Genomic DNA, 16,243 nt, shown 5'->3' on the forward strand with positions numbered 1-16,243 from the left:
GGGAAGAGTCGACACATTGGAAAAGACCCTGATGCTGGGAAAGATTGAAGGCAGGAGAAGAGGGCATGAGATGGTTGGATGGCATCACAGATGGAATGGCCATGAACTTGGGCAAACTCTGGGAGATGGTGAGGCACAGGGAGGCCTGGTGTGCTGCAGACCGTGGGGTCACAAAGAGTCAGACACGATTTGGCAACTGAACAACAACAACAGCCTCCAGAACTGTGAGATAATAAATTTTTGTTGTTCTAAGTCACCTAATTTGTGGTTCTTTGTTATGGCAACTAACTAACTAGGAAACTAATGCAGATGGCAAAGCTATCTTTCCTCTCTGCCACACCAGTTTAAGATATTCAGGACAGAGTTGTCTTATGTGGGATGAGCGGAGAAAGAATGTGTGTGTAAAGGATCTGGAGGCTTCATGGGAAATTCCAAAATAGGTTCAGAAAGTCCCTCAACCATTCAATTCACATGATGATATCTATGCATGTGAAGAAGTAAGTTCCCCACTTGACAAGTTATGTCATCAGGTAGAGTACACCAGGGAAAATTACATGTTATGCTGGGCACCATCCCCAGTGGTTTGTCATTGTCCATCTCACCACCCCCAAATCCAGGGAGATACCTACAGACCTCCCTAATTATACCCAGGATGCTTTCTTCTTCTGTTCTTTGTTTTTATTTTTTAAAGACTTTTTTTTTTTTTTTAAAGATTTATTTATTTATTTTTGGCTTTGCTGAGTCTTTGTTGCTGTTCGTGGGCTTTCTCTAGTTGTGGCAAGTGGGGGCTACTCTGTTGCAGTGTGTGGGATTCTCATAGTGGTGGCTTCTCCTGTTGCAGAGCACAGGCTCTAAGCACTTTGGCTTAGTAGTCATGGCACACGGGCTTAGTAGCCCCGTGGCATGTGGGATCATCCCAGACCAGCGATTGAATCCATGTTCTCTGCATTAGTAGGTGGATTCTTAACCACTGGACCACCAGGGAAGCCCAAGTGTTTTGTTGTTTATTGATGTGGACCATTTTTAAAGCCTTTACTGAATTTGTTACAATATTGTTTCTGTCTTACATTTTGGATTTTTGGCCATGGAGCATGTGGGATCTTAGCTCCCTTACCTGGGATCAAACCTGCACGTCTGGATTAGAAGGTGATGTCTTAACCACCGGAAGGTCCTAGAATTGACTCTTGATGTTGCACAGTCTATGGGTTTGGACAAATACGTGGTGACATGTAGCCACTATTAAAATGTTACATAGAAGAGTTTCACTGCCCTGCAGTCCCCTGTGCTCTGCCTGTTCTTCTCTTCTCACCCCCTGGACCACCAGGAAAGTCCCTGTTCTTTGTTTTTCCTCCCTACTCCCTACCCTCAACAACTATTTTTCTTTCCCCTTTTGGCTTACTTTGGTTTTGCTTTAAAGCTGGCAGTGGCATCCAAAATAATTTCTTTAATGCCCTTGGAAGAAAACAGAGTACCAAAATATCTAATCCCTGCTCTAGCACTTTAATCCACATATATTCCTTTGAATAATATTAAAACTCTCCCTGGTGCTGCTGTCAAGACAGGGAGTTGGGGGGTGGGGAAGGCAGAGAGAGACAGGATCTGTGTTGCCAGGAGAAGAATAGAGAGGGTAAAAAGGAACATGAAAGTAGACATGGAGGTGGGTGACTAAAGGTCACCAGCCTTTCCTCCTGAAATGGATGTTCTGAAACCTCCTGACCCTTGGGAAAGAAGCGTTTTCCAATGCTTCCTCGCCTTCTGCTCTGAATCTCTGGTATTCTGATTTTTAGAAGTGAAAAAAATATTTTGATTTAAGCCATATGGCCTTTTTCTCCTTACACTGGAGCTGTAGAAAACTCAGAGGGGCAGGTGTGGAAAGCAATAGCAGCAGAGTGGGTGGGTACATAGGGTCTGCATGTCTATAGCTTGTGCAGCTCCGTAGCTATGGCAACTGTGTGCAATGCCACTCACATAGCATCATAACACGGCCCTAGAGTTACCCCTGGCTCCTCAACTATTCCTTTTCATTGCACTATCTGTGCTGCTGTTTCCTAGCTACCATAGCTCTGTTATAATTTTTTGAAGTCCTGCTTAAGTACTGTTTCTGTCTGTTATGCTTGTTGTCAGTACACCTCAGTTCATCTGGTAGGAAAACTAGATAGCCAAACCAGAAAGCTATTTCTTACAGATACTGTTAATTGTTAAAAAATTGTCTATACTAGATATAGGAAACAGATTTATAGTTACCAAAGAGGGAAGTTGGGAAGGGAGGGATAAATTAAGTGTTTGGGATTAACAGATATACATTACTATGTATAGACCAGATAAACAAGGACCTACTGTATAGCATAGGGAACTATACTCAATATCCTAGAATAACCTATAATGCAGAAAAATCTGAGAAAGAATACTTGAATATATATAGTGGTTCTCAGTGGCTCAGTCATGTCCGACTCTTTGGGAACCCCATGGACTGTAGCCTGCCAGGCGCCACTGTCCATGGGATTTCCCAGGCAGCAATACTCAGTGGGTTTCCATTTCCTTCTTCAGGGGATCTTCCCAACCCAGGGATAAAAACTGTGTCTCCTCTTGGCAGGCGGATTCTTTACTTCTGAGCCACTTGGGAAGCCTAGATACATATGAATCACCTTGCTGTAAACCTGAAACTAATACAACATTGTAAATCAACTATATTTAAATAAAAAAAATTGTTTGTACTTCAACACGTTGAGTTAGGTTCTGGAGGCAGAATGTAACTGGATTGTCCAGATTTCTGGTCTGTAAAAGAGACTTGATACTTTCTAGTTCTAAAAGTCCATGCTAGATTCTTTTTAGAGCTAATTAATGATAGTATTGAATGATTGCCCACCTACTAAAGATCAAAAATTTTTTTTCCAGTTGTTACAATTTCCTAAGTACAAGAGCCATAAAATTAAAATAAAATTTACAATATATGCAAATATATTATATCCTATGGAGCATGTATAAAGTAATTTATGCATATGTACCCCATAAATGGAAGCTGCACTGTGTTAATTCTAAGCATATATACACAAATGGTTTCTTTCATTTGTTCTTAAAAGCAATCCCCACATCCTCAGAAATATTTCAGCTGTAATTAAATTTAAAGGTTTTTTTTAAAAAAATTCATGTGAGTTGGCAATTTACTACATTCATATTTTAGCTTCCTTATGTTTGGTCATTAATTGTGGTATCCTAAACAGCTAAGATTTAAAGCCTTTAACCTTCTCAGACCCAAGCAGAAGCAAATGTCAACACCCATAAGTTATGAGCAGACTCCCAGAGGGACTGAAATACAAAATACACTTATAATTGAATTAACTCAGGAGAGGATTCTGGGAAGATGACAGCATCAGTAGCATATTTTTCATCCTCTCTGAATTCTTACATAAAAACAGACAGAACAAATGGATAGCAAAACCTAAAACCCATGAACAACATTTGCAACAAAACCAAGTGACAAGGTGTCTTCACCAACTCCAAAAATGCAAGCAGGGGGGTATCAACCATCAACAGCCCCAAGATCTTCATGGTATCATTTCCATGTGAAAGAAACAATAAGGAAGTTACACCTGATGGACCTGAGAACAGGAGACCCCAAAATGGCCCAAAGGCACTGACTGGGATGAGGGCAAGCAATGTGAGAACCCCAGCTGAACCTGGAAGGGGTTTTAACCAAAACCATGTGCTCAGTCACTCTGTTGTGTTCAACTCTTTGTGGACCCATGGACTGTAGCCTGCCAGGCTCCTCTGCCCATGGGAATAAGGTCTGAAGAAGCTGGAGCAGCCTAGCTCCTATGAACTTGCAAAACCAACCTCTTTGTAGGACAGAACCTCAAAAAGATAAAATACTTGGAGTAGAATAAAAGTTGAACAGGACATGGACAACAGAGAGGAGGGGAAAAAAGCTCCAAAACAAAGTGGTGAAATACCATAAAGCAAGTTGCCTGATTTTTTGACATGCCCCCAAATCAGAGGAAGTTCTATGAAGTAAGGAAAGTTTTCCTGAATGCCACCTTATAACAAAAGTTCAGAAAAACTAGGGACTTCTCTGGTGGTCCAGTTGCTAAGACTCCATGCTCCCAGTGCAGGGGGCCTGGGTTCAATCACTGGTCTGGGAACTAGATCCCTCATGTTGCAACTATTCACAAAAAAGCTTTCATATGCCACAACTAAAGATCACGCATGCTGCCACTAAGACCTGGCACAGACAAATAAATTGAAAAAAACAAGTTCAGGGAAACTAATTTCACATTAAAAGAAGCAATAGAAAAATTTTGAAGTCACATAGTTCTTTTAAGGAAAGAGAAAGGGAGACAAAGAGCTGAGTAACATTCCTACAGACAATGAAAGCACTCCAGAAAGACAACCATAAAACAGACAACAAGCATAACTACTAGTTCCAGATGAGCTAAAAGACACTAAGAAAATAATAAAAGATATGAAATGACAGAAATAAAGAATTTGAAACTCAGACAAGAAGTGATAGGATTCCAGAAATAATAAGAAATAAAGAAACAATGATTTAAGAAATAAAGAGTATTCTAGAGAGGAACTAAGAGCAAACAAATTGAACAGTAGTGCCTGACAAGAAATCAGTCAAATAGAAGAAAATATCTTTAAAAAACTTTAGATGAAGGAACAAAAAAGGATTTGAAAGAAAGTGACAGATATTGAAGAGTGATCAAGAAGATCCAAAATACGGATGACGGAAGTCCCTAAAGAAGAAAACAAAAATAAGAGAACAGAACCAATACTAAAACTATATTCAAGAAATCCTTTCTGGAAAAAAATATTTGAAATGACACACTGATAGAACATACCAGAAGCACAGAATGACAAAATCTAGTAAAATTACTAGACACCTATGAACTCAAGAAATATTTTGCCAATCAGGCTTTTCTGAAGAACCTACAGGTAAATGAGCTTCAGACAATACAAAATGACTGGGGAGACACCAGTGTAAGGCTTGGTGGTGAACATTAAATAGTTTCTTACACAAGTAAGATCAAGTGAGGGCTCAAAGAAGGAGTATGTTATATAATGGCTATATGTGCTGACAACGTAGACGTAGTTCAACTATAAAAAAAAGGAAGCAGAACATTAGTAAAAAAAATTTTTTTAAGTTTATTTTATCCACAATGGTGATAGTATTAGTACTAGTATTATTTCGAGATTGTCCTGGGAAACAAAAGTTGGAGTTCATGATCTGTATTAGTCAGGGTTCTCTGAAGAAACAGAACCAGTAGGATGGATGGATGGATAGACAGCTGATAGATAATAGAAGAGATTTATTATAGCAATTCTTTTTTTTGGCCACCCCACCTGGCTTATGGGATCTCAGTTTTCTGACCAGAGATCAAACCTGTGCCGCCTGCAATGCAAGCAAAGAGTCCTAACCACTGGACAACCAGGGAATTCCTAAGACTTATTACAGAAATTGACTCAAGGACTTATGGAGGCAAGTCCCATGATCTTCCATCTGCAAGCTGGAGAACAGGAAAGCTGGCAGTATAATTTAGTTCAAGTCCAAAGCCCTGATCACCAGAGGAATTGATGATTCACTTCGAGGCTGAGGCTGAAGTCCTGAGAGAGGGGACCCACTGGGGTAAGTCATGGAATCTAAAGGCCCAAAAACCTGAAGCACCAAGGCTGGAGGGCAGGGGAAGATGGACATTCTAGCTCAAGAGAGAGACAGAGAATTCTCTCCTCTTCCACTTCTTTGTTCGGTTCAGACCCTCAACAGATTGGATGATGCCCGCCCATTTTGGTGAGGGTGCTCTTCCTTACTTAGTCTACTGATTCAAATGCTAATGTCTCCAGGAAACACCCTCACAGACACCTCCAGAAATAATGTTTCTATCAGCTATTTGGGTACACCTTGGCCCAGTCAAGCTGGCATATAAAATTAACTGTTACAGGGCTGGTTAAGGAGAAAGGACTCTGATAAACAAAGAAGGTTTTAAGTTAAGTCCTGGAAGGGCTATGCCCTAGAATGAGGGTAAGCCAGTCTTACCTGGATAAAGGCAATGTGCCTGAAGTGTACCTCACTGCCAGAAGGTGAAGTCTGCTTTGGAGAATAGCACATCATCCAGAGTCTTGCAATTTTATCAAGTCTGGCATTCAAAAAAAAATCAGTAATGGCAGGAAACAGGACCAAATGATTGAAAATCAAGAGATGAAATAGACCATGGAAGTAAACCTATAGGGGACAAACATACTTGAGTTATTTATTTAGTCACAGCTGTAAAAAAAAAAAAAAAATATATATATATATATATGTATACATACATATATAATGTAATTAGTATGTTCAAGGACTTATATGAAAATATGGAGAATTTCAGCAGAGAATTGGTATTAATAAAAAAGAATTACTTATGAATCCTAGAATTACAAAGTATAATAACTAAATTAAGAATCCAATGGAAGGGTTTAACAGTATTAGACCTAGCAGCAGAGCTTACTGAACTAGAAGATAGAGAAATAGAAAATATCCAGATTGAAGCACAGAGGAAAACAAGTATGGAATATAGAGAAAAGAATATGAGACATATAGGACATGATGAAAGGTATCATTATGATTGTCGCTGGAGTCCCAGAGGAGCAGAAACAAGGAATGTGGCATGAACCATATTTGAAGAGATACTAGCCAAGAATTTCCCCAAACTAATAGAAGACATTATGGTATAGAATCAATAGGATCTATGAATCTGTTGTTCAGTTGCTAAGTCATCTCCAACTCTTTGCCACCCCATGGACTGCAGCACGCAGGCTTCCCTGTCCTTCATGATCTCCCAGAGTTTACTCAAACTCATGTCCATTGAGTCGATGATGCCATCTAACCATTTCATCATCTGTGTCACTCCTATGAATCTGAATCAGAATAAATACAAGGAAAACCACACTTAGTCAAACCACTGAAAACTAAATGCTAATACAAAAATGCTTAAAGTCAGCCAGAGTGAAAAAAAGTACATTATCTTCAAATGAGCTAAAGTTGACAGTACAATAAAACTTCCAAAATAAATGATGGAAACCAGAAGACAATGGGATTACATCTTTGGAGTGGGAAGAATTACAGCAAACTTAGAATCCTATACCTAATAAAAATATTCTTTAAAAATTAAGGTAAAACAGTGACATCTTCATAAAAATAAGAACCTACAGAGTTCATTGTCAACAGATGTGCACTAAAAGGAAATAACAGAAGGAATTCTTCAAGTAGAAGTCCAAGAATCTGAGCTAGGGGAATTCCCTGGTGGTCCAGTGGTTAGGATGCTGCACTTCCTCTGCCAAGGACCTGGGTTTCATCCCTGGTTGGGGAACTAAAATCCCACAAGCCACATGGTGTGGTCAATAAATAAATAGTTTTTTTTAAAGTTTCTGTATTAAAAAAAAGAAAGAAAGAAAATGAACTAGAAGCCCAGAAACGCAGGAAGAAACAAACAGCACCAGAAAGAAGATATCTAAACTAGTACCAATTGTTCAAAACAAGAATAATAACAATGTTGTTGTTATTGTTTAGTTGCTAAATCGTGTCCGACTCTTTGCAACCCCATGGACTGTAGCACGCAAGGCTTCCCTGTCCTTCACTATCTCCCAGAGTTTGCTCAAACTCATCCATTGAGTTGGGGATGTCATCTAACCACCTCATCCTCTGTTGCTCCCTTTTCCTCCTGCCCTCAATTTTTGCTAGCATTAGGGTCTTTTCCAATAAGTCAGCTCTTTGCATCAGGTAGCCAAAGTACTGGAGCTTCAGCTTCAGCATCCGTTCATCCAATGAATATTCTGGGTTGATTTCCTTTAGGATTGACTGGTTTGATCTCCTTGCAATCCAAGGGACTCTCAAGAGTCTTCTCCAGCACAATTCAAAAGCATAAATTCTTTGGTGCTTAGCCTTCTTTAAGGCCCAACTCTCACATCAGTACATGACTACCGGAAAAACCATTATTGTTCAGTCACCCAGTCGTGTCGACTCTTTGGAACCCCAAGGACTGCAGCACACCAGGCCTCCTCATCTCCTGGATTTTGCCCAAGTTCATGTCCATTGCATCGGTGATGCCATCCAGTCATCTCATCCTCTGATGCCCTCTTCTCCTTCTGCCTTCAATCTTTCCCAGCACTAGGGACTTATCTAATGAGTCGACAGTTTGCATGAGATGACCAAAATACTGGAGCTTCAGCTTCAGCATCAGTCCTTCCAATGAGTATTCAGGGTTGATTTCCTTTAGGATTGATTAGTTTGATCTCCTTGCTATCCAAGGTAGTCTCAGGAGCCTTGTCCAGCACCACAGTTCAAATAAATCCTTTGGCACTCATAGCTTTGACTATACACACATTTGTTGGCCAAGTGATGTTTCTGCTTTTTAATATGCTGTCTAGGTTTGTCATAGCTTTTCTTCTAAGGGCAAGCATCTTTTAATTTTGTGGCTGCAGTCAGTGTCTGCAGTGATTTTGGAGCTCAAGGAAACAAAATCTGTCACTGTTTCCACTTTTCCCCCTTTTATTTGTGATGAATGGACGTGATGTTTAAAAAGCTTTTCATGGAGATGGAACAAACATCCACTGCCACTCAAACACGGCATATACATTCTTGTTTCTGGGCCTATGGTCTCTCCCTTGCTCATTCTCTGAAGCCAAATTTACATCACAACATCTTCAGGAAGAGTTCACTGACGCTTCAAGTATATCTCTTCTCCCATCCCTCTAGCTCAGCACCATGTTGTATGGCTCACTTATTCAAAACCTAAACTGACAATTTTTTGTGCTATTATTTTTGTTTGTTTTTATTTCACTTTGTGTTTCTTGGTTTCTTCTGTAAATTTAATGTCTTTTCAAAGTGTCTACTATATGTTTTCTATACAGTATGTGCTCAGTAAATATTTGTTGAATAATTAAATATGTTGAAGAATAAGTTGGTAATGAGTGAGATGACCTTGTGTTTTCTAGGACAGAACCTTCTATCCATTAGTTAATAAACTGTTATATGGAGATTTGATAAAGGTAATTACCATAAACATACATAAAAAAGCTTTAATAACTTCTGAGATGAAAGAATCACAAGGGACAGATTAGATGTTCATCTTTAATCTCTTGAAATTGATTTGATACCTGTTTAATAAAATCTTCCTTGGTATCACTGTCAAATGTCTATGACTGGTTGGAGTGGATCACAAATATGGTATTTAGCTTTTGTGAGTTGTTGTTCTGTTACTAGATGCTAAAGAAATAAAAACCACAGCTCTTGAACTCTTCAAAGAATGTAAAATCTATTAATAATTTGGGGCTAAAACATGTACACACAACACAATTTGAGGCGAAATCCAAAGAAATATTTTAATAGCTTCAAGAAAAAAAGAGTATAGTGTAAACGAAAGCTGCAATAGCTAAGGGAACTAAAAATAATAAATGATCACATTTGCAATGTGATTCCTAGGAAAGGCGTGTGAAAAGAGATATGTTCTAGTTTTGAAGGTTAGATGGGAATATACAGAAGAGAAAGGGCATAGATTTTTCTAAGCAGGGAGAAGAACACGCAAAGCAAAGAGTCAAAATAGTAAGTCATGTTCAAGCAACTATGTACAGACAGGCTTGAAGAATGGAGCGAATATGTGAATCCAGAAAGAGGCAGAGTTGATAGAAGAAATCAAATATGTTTATTTTTGAAATAGTGTGAATTCTCTTTGTCTTTTCAACAGAAATAAGCTTCACCATCAACAGCCCAATCTGACCCTTTAGCTGATCTAATGACGATCCCAGCTTTGTAGGCTATTATTTGCAATAATTTCTGCCATATGAGTGTAATGGGGAAAACACATTGCAAAGTGAATTACTTTTGAAATGGATTCCATACTGACATTTGGGAAATTAGATCCTGAGCACAATGCATCCTGATTATTTGAGGTGCCGTCTCATCCTGAAAAGATAAATTCAGTCCAACAGTTTTTTTAAAATCTGCAAGTTAAATTAAAGTTCTGTCCTTTGGCAAGGTCCCTCCAAAAACTTTTGGTCACTATTCAAATGAATAACCATGGGCAGGGATTGTTATTAGCCTGAACAATCTAAGTAGGTCTGAGGAGTCCAGAAATACCCTCACTCAAACATATCTTCTTTATTTACTTATATTTTATTATCTTTGGCGGCATCAGATTGCTGTTGTGGTGCTCTTCATTGAGGTGCTTAGTTGTCCCAAGACACGTGGGATCTCAGTTCTCCTACCAGGGATCGAACCTGCGTCCCCTGCATTGAAAGGCAGATTCTTAACCACTGGACCACCAGGGAAGTTCGCCAAACATATTTTAGGCGAGCCCCTAGTAGTTACTGCCAGCCTACCCCCATCTTGTGAAGAACTCTGTTGTGCCCATTCTGTGTACCCAAATGTGTCACTGCCACACATGATCCTGCTCAGTTGGCTTTCTTTCCATTTTCTGGAAAAAGCACAGCCACGCTGTCTAATGAAGAACAAATGGCTCTTCACTTCTCCATTCCGACTCAGCAAATTCCTCTGGTACCATCTTGTCATGAACCTACATTTGCTTTGGCCCTTCCTCCTCCTCCAATAAGTTTTTCTGTTGATGGGCTTCTGGGCTGAACCACAATGAGTCCTGAATCTGGAAGCAGAGCTAGGGAATGAGCTGGACAAAGGCCCTTCTGAGAGCTACCATAAATGTTGCTATTTCAAAGCAGAAGCCTCCCTTTTTTACTGAACATCTTCAATTTGTGTACCAAATAGAACAAAGTGATGAGAGGATGGGAAGATGGGCAGAGAGAAAAATGAGACCTACAAGAAAATTAGAGAATGAATCTGGAAATTAAGTAGGAATTCTAGAGAGGAATTAAGGATATGAATGCAATAGTTCAGTTCAGTCCCTCAGTCATGTCCCACTCTTTGTAACCCCACGGACTGCAACACGCCAAGCCTCCCTGTCCATCACCAATTCCCAGAGTTTACTCAAACTCATGTCCATTGAGTCGGGGATGCCATCCAGCCATCTCATCCTCTGTTGTCCCCTTCTCCTCCTGCCCGAATCTTTCTCAGCATCACGGTCTTTTCAACTGAGTCAGCTCTTCACATCAGGTGGCCAAAGTATTGGAGTTTCAGCTTCAGCATCAGTCCTTCCAATGAATATTCACGACTGATTTCCTTTAGGATGGACTGGTTGGATCTCCTTGTAGTCCAAGGGACTCTCAAGAGTCTTCTTCAACCCCACAGTTCAAAAGCATCAATTCTTCGGCACTCAGCTTTCTTTATAGTCCAACTCTCACATTCATACGTGGCTACTGAAAAAACCATAGCTTTGACTAGATGGACTTTTTTTGGCAAAGTAATATCCCTGCTTTTTAATATGCTATCTAGGTTGGTCATAACTTTCCTTCCAAGGAGCAAGCATCTTTTAATTTCATGGCTGCAGTTACCATCTGCAGTCATTCTGAAGCCCCCAAAAATAAAGTCTGCCACTGTTTCCACTGTTTCCCCATCTATTTCCCATGAAGTGATGGGACCAGATGCCATGATCTTAGATTTTCTGAATGTTGAATTTTAAGCCAACTTTTTCACTCTCCTCTTTCACCTTCATCAAGAGGCTCTTTAGTTCTTCATTTTCTGCCATAAGGGTAGTGTCATCTGCATATCTGAGGTTATTGATATTTCTCCCGGCAATCTTGATTCCAGCTTGTGCTTCATCCAGCCCAGTGTTTCTCATGATGTACTCTGCATATAAGTTAAATAAGCACAGTGACAATATACAGCCGTAGTCCTTTCCCTATTTGGAACCAGTCTGTTGTTTCACGTCCAGTTCTAACTGTTCCTTCCTGACCTGCATACAGGTTTCTCAACAGGCAGGTCAGGTGGTCTGGTATTCCCATCTCTTTTAGAATTTTCCACAGTTTATTGTGATCCACACAGTCAAAGGCTTTGGCATAGTCAATAAAGCAGAAATAGATGTTTTTCTGGAACTCTCTTGCTTTTCAATGATCCAGCGGATGTTGGCAATTTGATCTCTGGTTCCTCTGCCTTTTCTAAATCCAGCTTGAACATCTGGAAGTTCACGGTTCACGTATTACTGAAGCCTGGCTTGGAGAATTTTGAGCATTACTTTACTAGCGTGTGAGATGAGTGCAATTGTGCGGTAGTTCGAGCATTCTTTGGCATTGCCTTTCTTTGGGATTGGAATGAAAACTGACCTTTTCCAGTCCTGTGGCCACTGCTGAGTTTTCCAAATTTGCTGGCATATTGAGTGCAGCACTTTCACAGCATCATCTTTTAGGATTTGAAATGGCTCAACTGGGATTCCATCACCTCCACTAGTTTTGTTCGTAGTGATGCTTTCTAAGGCCCACTTGACTTCGAATTCCAAGATGTCTGGCTCTAGGTGAGTGATCACACCATTGTGATTATCTGGGTCATGAAGATCTTTTTTGTATAGTTCTTCTGTGTATTCTTGTCACCTCTTCTTAATACCTTCTGCTTCTATTAGGTCCATACCATTTCTGTCCTTTATCGAGCCTATCTTTGCATGAAATGTTCCTTTGGTATCTCTAATTTTCTTAAAGAGATCTCTAGTCTTTCCCAGTCTGTTGTTTTCCTCTATTTCTTTGCACTGATCGCTGAGGAAGGCTTTCTTATCTCTCCTTGCTATTCTTTGGAACTCTGCATTCAAATGGGTATATCTTTCCTTTTCTCCTTTTCCTTTTGCGTCTCTTCTTTTCACAGCTATTTGTAAGGCCTCCTCAGGCAACCATTTTTCTTTTTTGCATTTCTTTTCCTTGGGGATGGTCTTGATCCCTGTCTCCTGTACAATGTCACGAACCTTGGTCCATAGTTCTTCAGGCACTATATCAGATCTAATCCCTTGAATCTATTTGTCACTTCCACTGTATAAGCATAAGGGATTTGATTTAGGTCATACCTGAATGGACTAGTGGTTTTCCCTACTTTCTTCAATTTAAGTCTGAATTTGGCAATAAGGAGTTCATGGTCTCAGCCACAGTCAGCTCCTCGTCTTATTTTTGCTGACTGTATAGAACTTCTCCACCTTTGGCTGCAAAGAATGCAATAGTGGAAGGTCAATAATTTCCACTTAAGTTAAATTAGATTGTTATTTTGATCATTAAATTGATCTAAGCATGCATATAACCATAGATTTTCATATAGAATAATAGCTCTTCGTCACAAACCTGTACTTTGGAGTCAGAGAGGCCTGAGTTTGAATCCTGGCTTTATTGCTTACTAGATTAATGATCTTGGTTCTATTATTTAACCTCTCTAAACCTTCATTTGTTTCTTTATAAAATGAGAATGCTAAGAGTATCTACCTCAATATGTTAATGTGAGAATAAAAAAGCTAATAGTTATAAAGAGCTTAGCACTTTGCCTACCATGCAACAAGCACAAAATAAATGTTAACTTTTATTATTTTTGAAATTTATGTAAGTCTAATATCTCTAAGGCAAATTGGTTTATATTCACTAGAAGGAGTGCCTAATTAAAAGAATCTTACACTGAGTCTTTGGGGACAGCAAATTATCACCCTCTGACTGATCTTTTTGTATTTTCATTGGGTTGGCTTAAATGAAGTTGCACCTGTAAATATAAACATGCCTCTGATACCACTGAGCAGCGTGTTTTCTTTTTTCTTTTCAGAAAGCTAGGCAAATATTTAATAGTTAATAGAGTTTGCAATTTTCCCAAAGCAGATTTAGTGAATACCCCTAACACCAGTTCTAATAGTTAGTTTATTTTCATTACAATACTGCAATTTTATAGATCAGGAAGCTGTATCAAAGAAAGAGTGAAGTTATTGCCTGCTGGACACAACCATTTGATCATTTTCCAGGTGTCTCATGCCAAAGTTTGGTGCAAAACGAAACTTATTATTTAAGCCCACAAATTTCCTCTTTTTATATTTTTTTCTCAGTTAATGTCACCACCTCCACCCACTGACCCAAGCCAGAAATCTGAGTTATCTCAGCCTTCTCCCTCCCCCTCATGCATCATCACACCAAGTTTTGTAGCACTTTACCTAATATTTTTTGAACCTGACCTCCTCTTCTCCATTCTTACCACCAGTGCTTTCATTCAAGCTTCCACTACTTCTCAGTCAAACTACTGCAATTGTCTACTGACTGATGTCTCTGACACTAGCCATGCTGCCTTCAAAGCAATTTTCTACACAGCTGCCAAGATGATGTATCTAAAACACAAAACTGATCATGTCAATTCCCAGCTTAAATTTCAATGATTCCTTACTGCCTTAATGAAGCCCAGGTTTCTTAGTATGACCCTCATGATCCCAAAGCACACCTCTATCTTAGTCCTAACCAAGTTCAAATAAAATGAAGTATGTATACAATGGTCTCCCCTTTTAGACTCTGGCCTCTTTAAAGGTAGAAACAAAGTCTTTTCATCTTTGTATCTGAGCATCTAGCAGCATCAGTAAAAAAAAAAATGTTCAACTCAAATGAAATGGTGATTTTAGGTTTGAAGTCATGTGGGTCAGCTGATACTTTTTAAAGTGACTTTTATATTTTAAAAATGAGAGGTACCTCGTGTACCATAAATTTTACCATTTTAATATATTCAGTGGTTTTACTATATTCACAGTTGTATAACCATCATGACTATCTAATTCCAGAACATTTTTTTTCACCTGAAAAAGAAACTCTTTATCCATTAATGGCCTCTTTCTATTATTCCTTCTTCCTCATCAAGAAAGTAAAAAGATAATCCACAGGATGGGAGAAAATATTTGCAAACCATATATCTCGTAAAGGACTATTATCCAGACTACATAAAGAACTCTTACAATTTAACAATAAAAAGACAAACAACCCCATTAAAGAATGAGGAAAGGATGAGAATAGCTATTTCTCTGAAGGAAATATACAAATGGCCAATAAGCACATGAAAATATGTTCATCATTAGTCATTCTGCTACTGCTGCTGCTAAGTCGCTTCAGTCGTGTCCGACTCTGTGCGACCCCAGAGACGGCAGCCCACCAGGCTCCGCTGTCCTCGGAATTCTCCAGGCAAGAATACTGGAGTGGGTTGCCATTTCCTTCTCCAGTGCATGAAAGGGAAAAGTGAAGGTGAAATCGCTCAGTTGTGTCCGACTCTTAGCGACCCCACGGACTGTAGCCTACCAGGTTCCTCCGTCCATGGGAATTTCCAGGCAAGAATACTGGAGTGGGTTGCCATTTCCTTCTCCACATTAGTCATTAGGGAAATGCAAATTAAAACCATAATGAAGGGAATTCCCTGGTGGTCCAGTGGTTAAGAATCCACCTTCCAATGCAGGGAATGCATGTTTGAGCTCAGGTCTGTGAACTAAGATCCCACATGCCATAGGGCAACTAAGCCTGTGCACCACAATTACTGGGCCCATGTACTCTGGAGCCTGTGCACCACACCAAAGATCCTGTGTGATGCAACTAAGACCCAACATAGCCAGAAAATGTAAAACTAAAAATAAATAAATTTTTTTTTTAAAACTACAATGAAATACCACTTTACACCCAACAAAATAGCTATAATCAAAAGAACGGACAACAGCAACCATTGGAAAGGATATAGAGAATATGGAATCTGCATATATTGCTCGTAGGAATGTAAAATGGTAACATTGCTTTGGAAAACAGTTTGGCAATTTCTCAAAAAGTTAAAAATGGTACCTACATACAGTGGAATATTACTCAGCCATTAAAAAGAATGAAATAATGCCTTTTCCAGCAACATGGATGGACCTGGAGATTACTATACTAAGTGAACTAAGTCAGAGAAAGACAAACATATGATATCACTTGTACTTGGAATCTAAAAAAAGTGATACAAATGGACTTATTTACAAAACAGAAACAGACTCACACAGACTTAGAGAACAACCTTATGCTTATCCTAGGGGCTTCCTTGGTAGCTCAGTGGTAAAGAATTCTCCTGCTGATGCGGGAGATGCAGGTTTGATCCCTGGGTGGGGAAGGTCTCCTGGAGAAGGAAATGGTGACCCACTTTAGTATTCTTGCCTGGAAAATCCCATGGACAGAGGAACCTGGCAGATTATTATAGTCCATGGGGTCACAAAGAGTCAGACATGACTTAGCAACTAAACAACAACCACCCTGAGGGGAGAGTAGGGGAAAGGGATAGACTGGGAGTTTGGGATTGACATGTACACACTGCTATATTTAAAATAGATCACCAACAAGGACCTACTGTATAGCACAGGGA

At 39.4% G+C, this 16,243-nt stretch overlaps 1 long non-coding RNA gene across 1 annotated transcript in view; it reads right to left on the reverse strand.

The window, feature by feature from the left end:
- Positions 1-16,243, reverse strand: part of LOC145541106 (uncharacterized) — a 39,673-nt gene that overhangs the window by 8,310 nt on the left and 15,120 nt on the right. The window contains exon 2 of the long non-coding RNA XR_014078778.1: positions 6,035-6,220. This is a non-coding gene — a long non-coding RNA (uncharacterized LOC145541106). The remainder of the gene's footprint in view (positions 1-6,034; positions 6,221-16,243) is intronic.

Source organism: Giraffa tippelskirchi, chromosome 3 (genome assembly GCF_054371585.1).
Source record: "Giraffa tippelskirchi isolate mGirTip1 chromosome 3, T2T-mGirTip1v1.2.pri, whole genome shotgun sequence".
Classification (NCBI taxonomy): domain Eukaryota; kingdom Metazoa; phylum Chordata; class Mammalia; order Artiodactyla; family Giraffidae; genus Giraffa; species Giraffa tippelskirchi.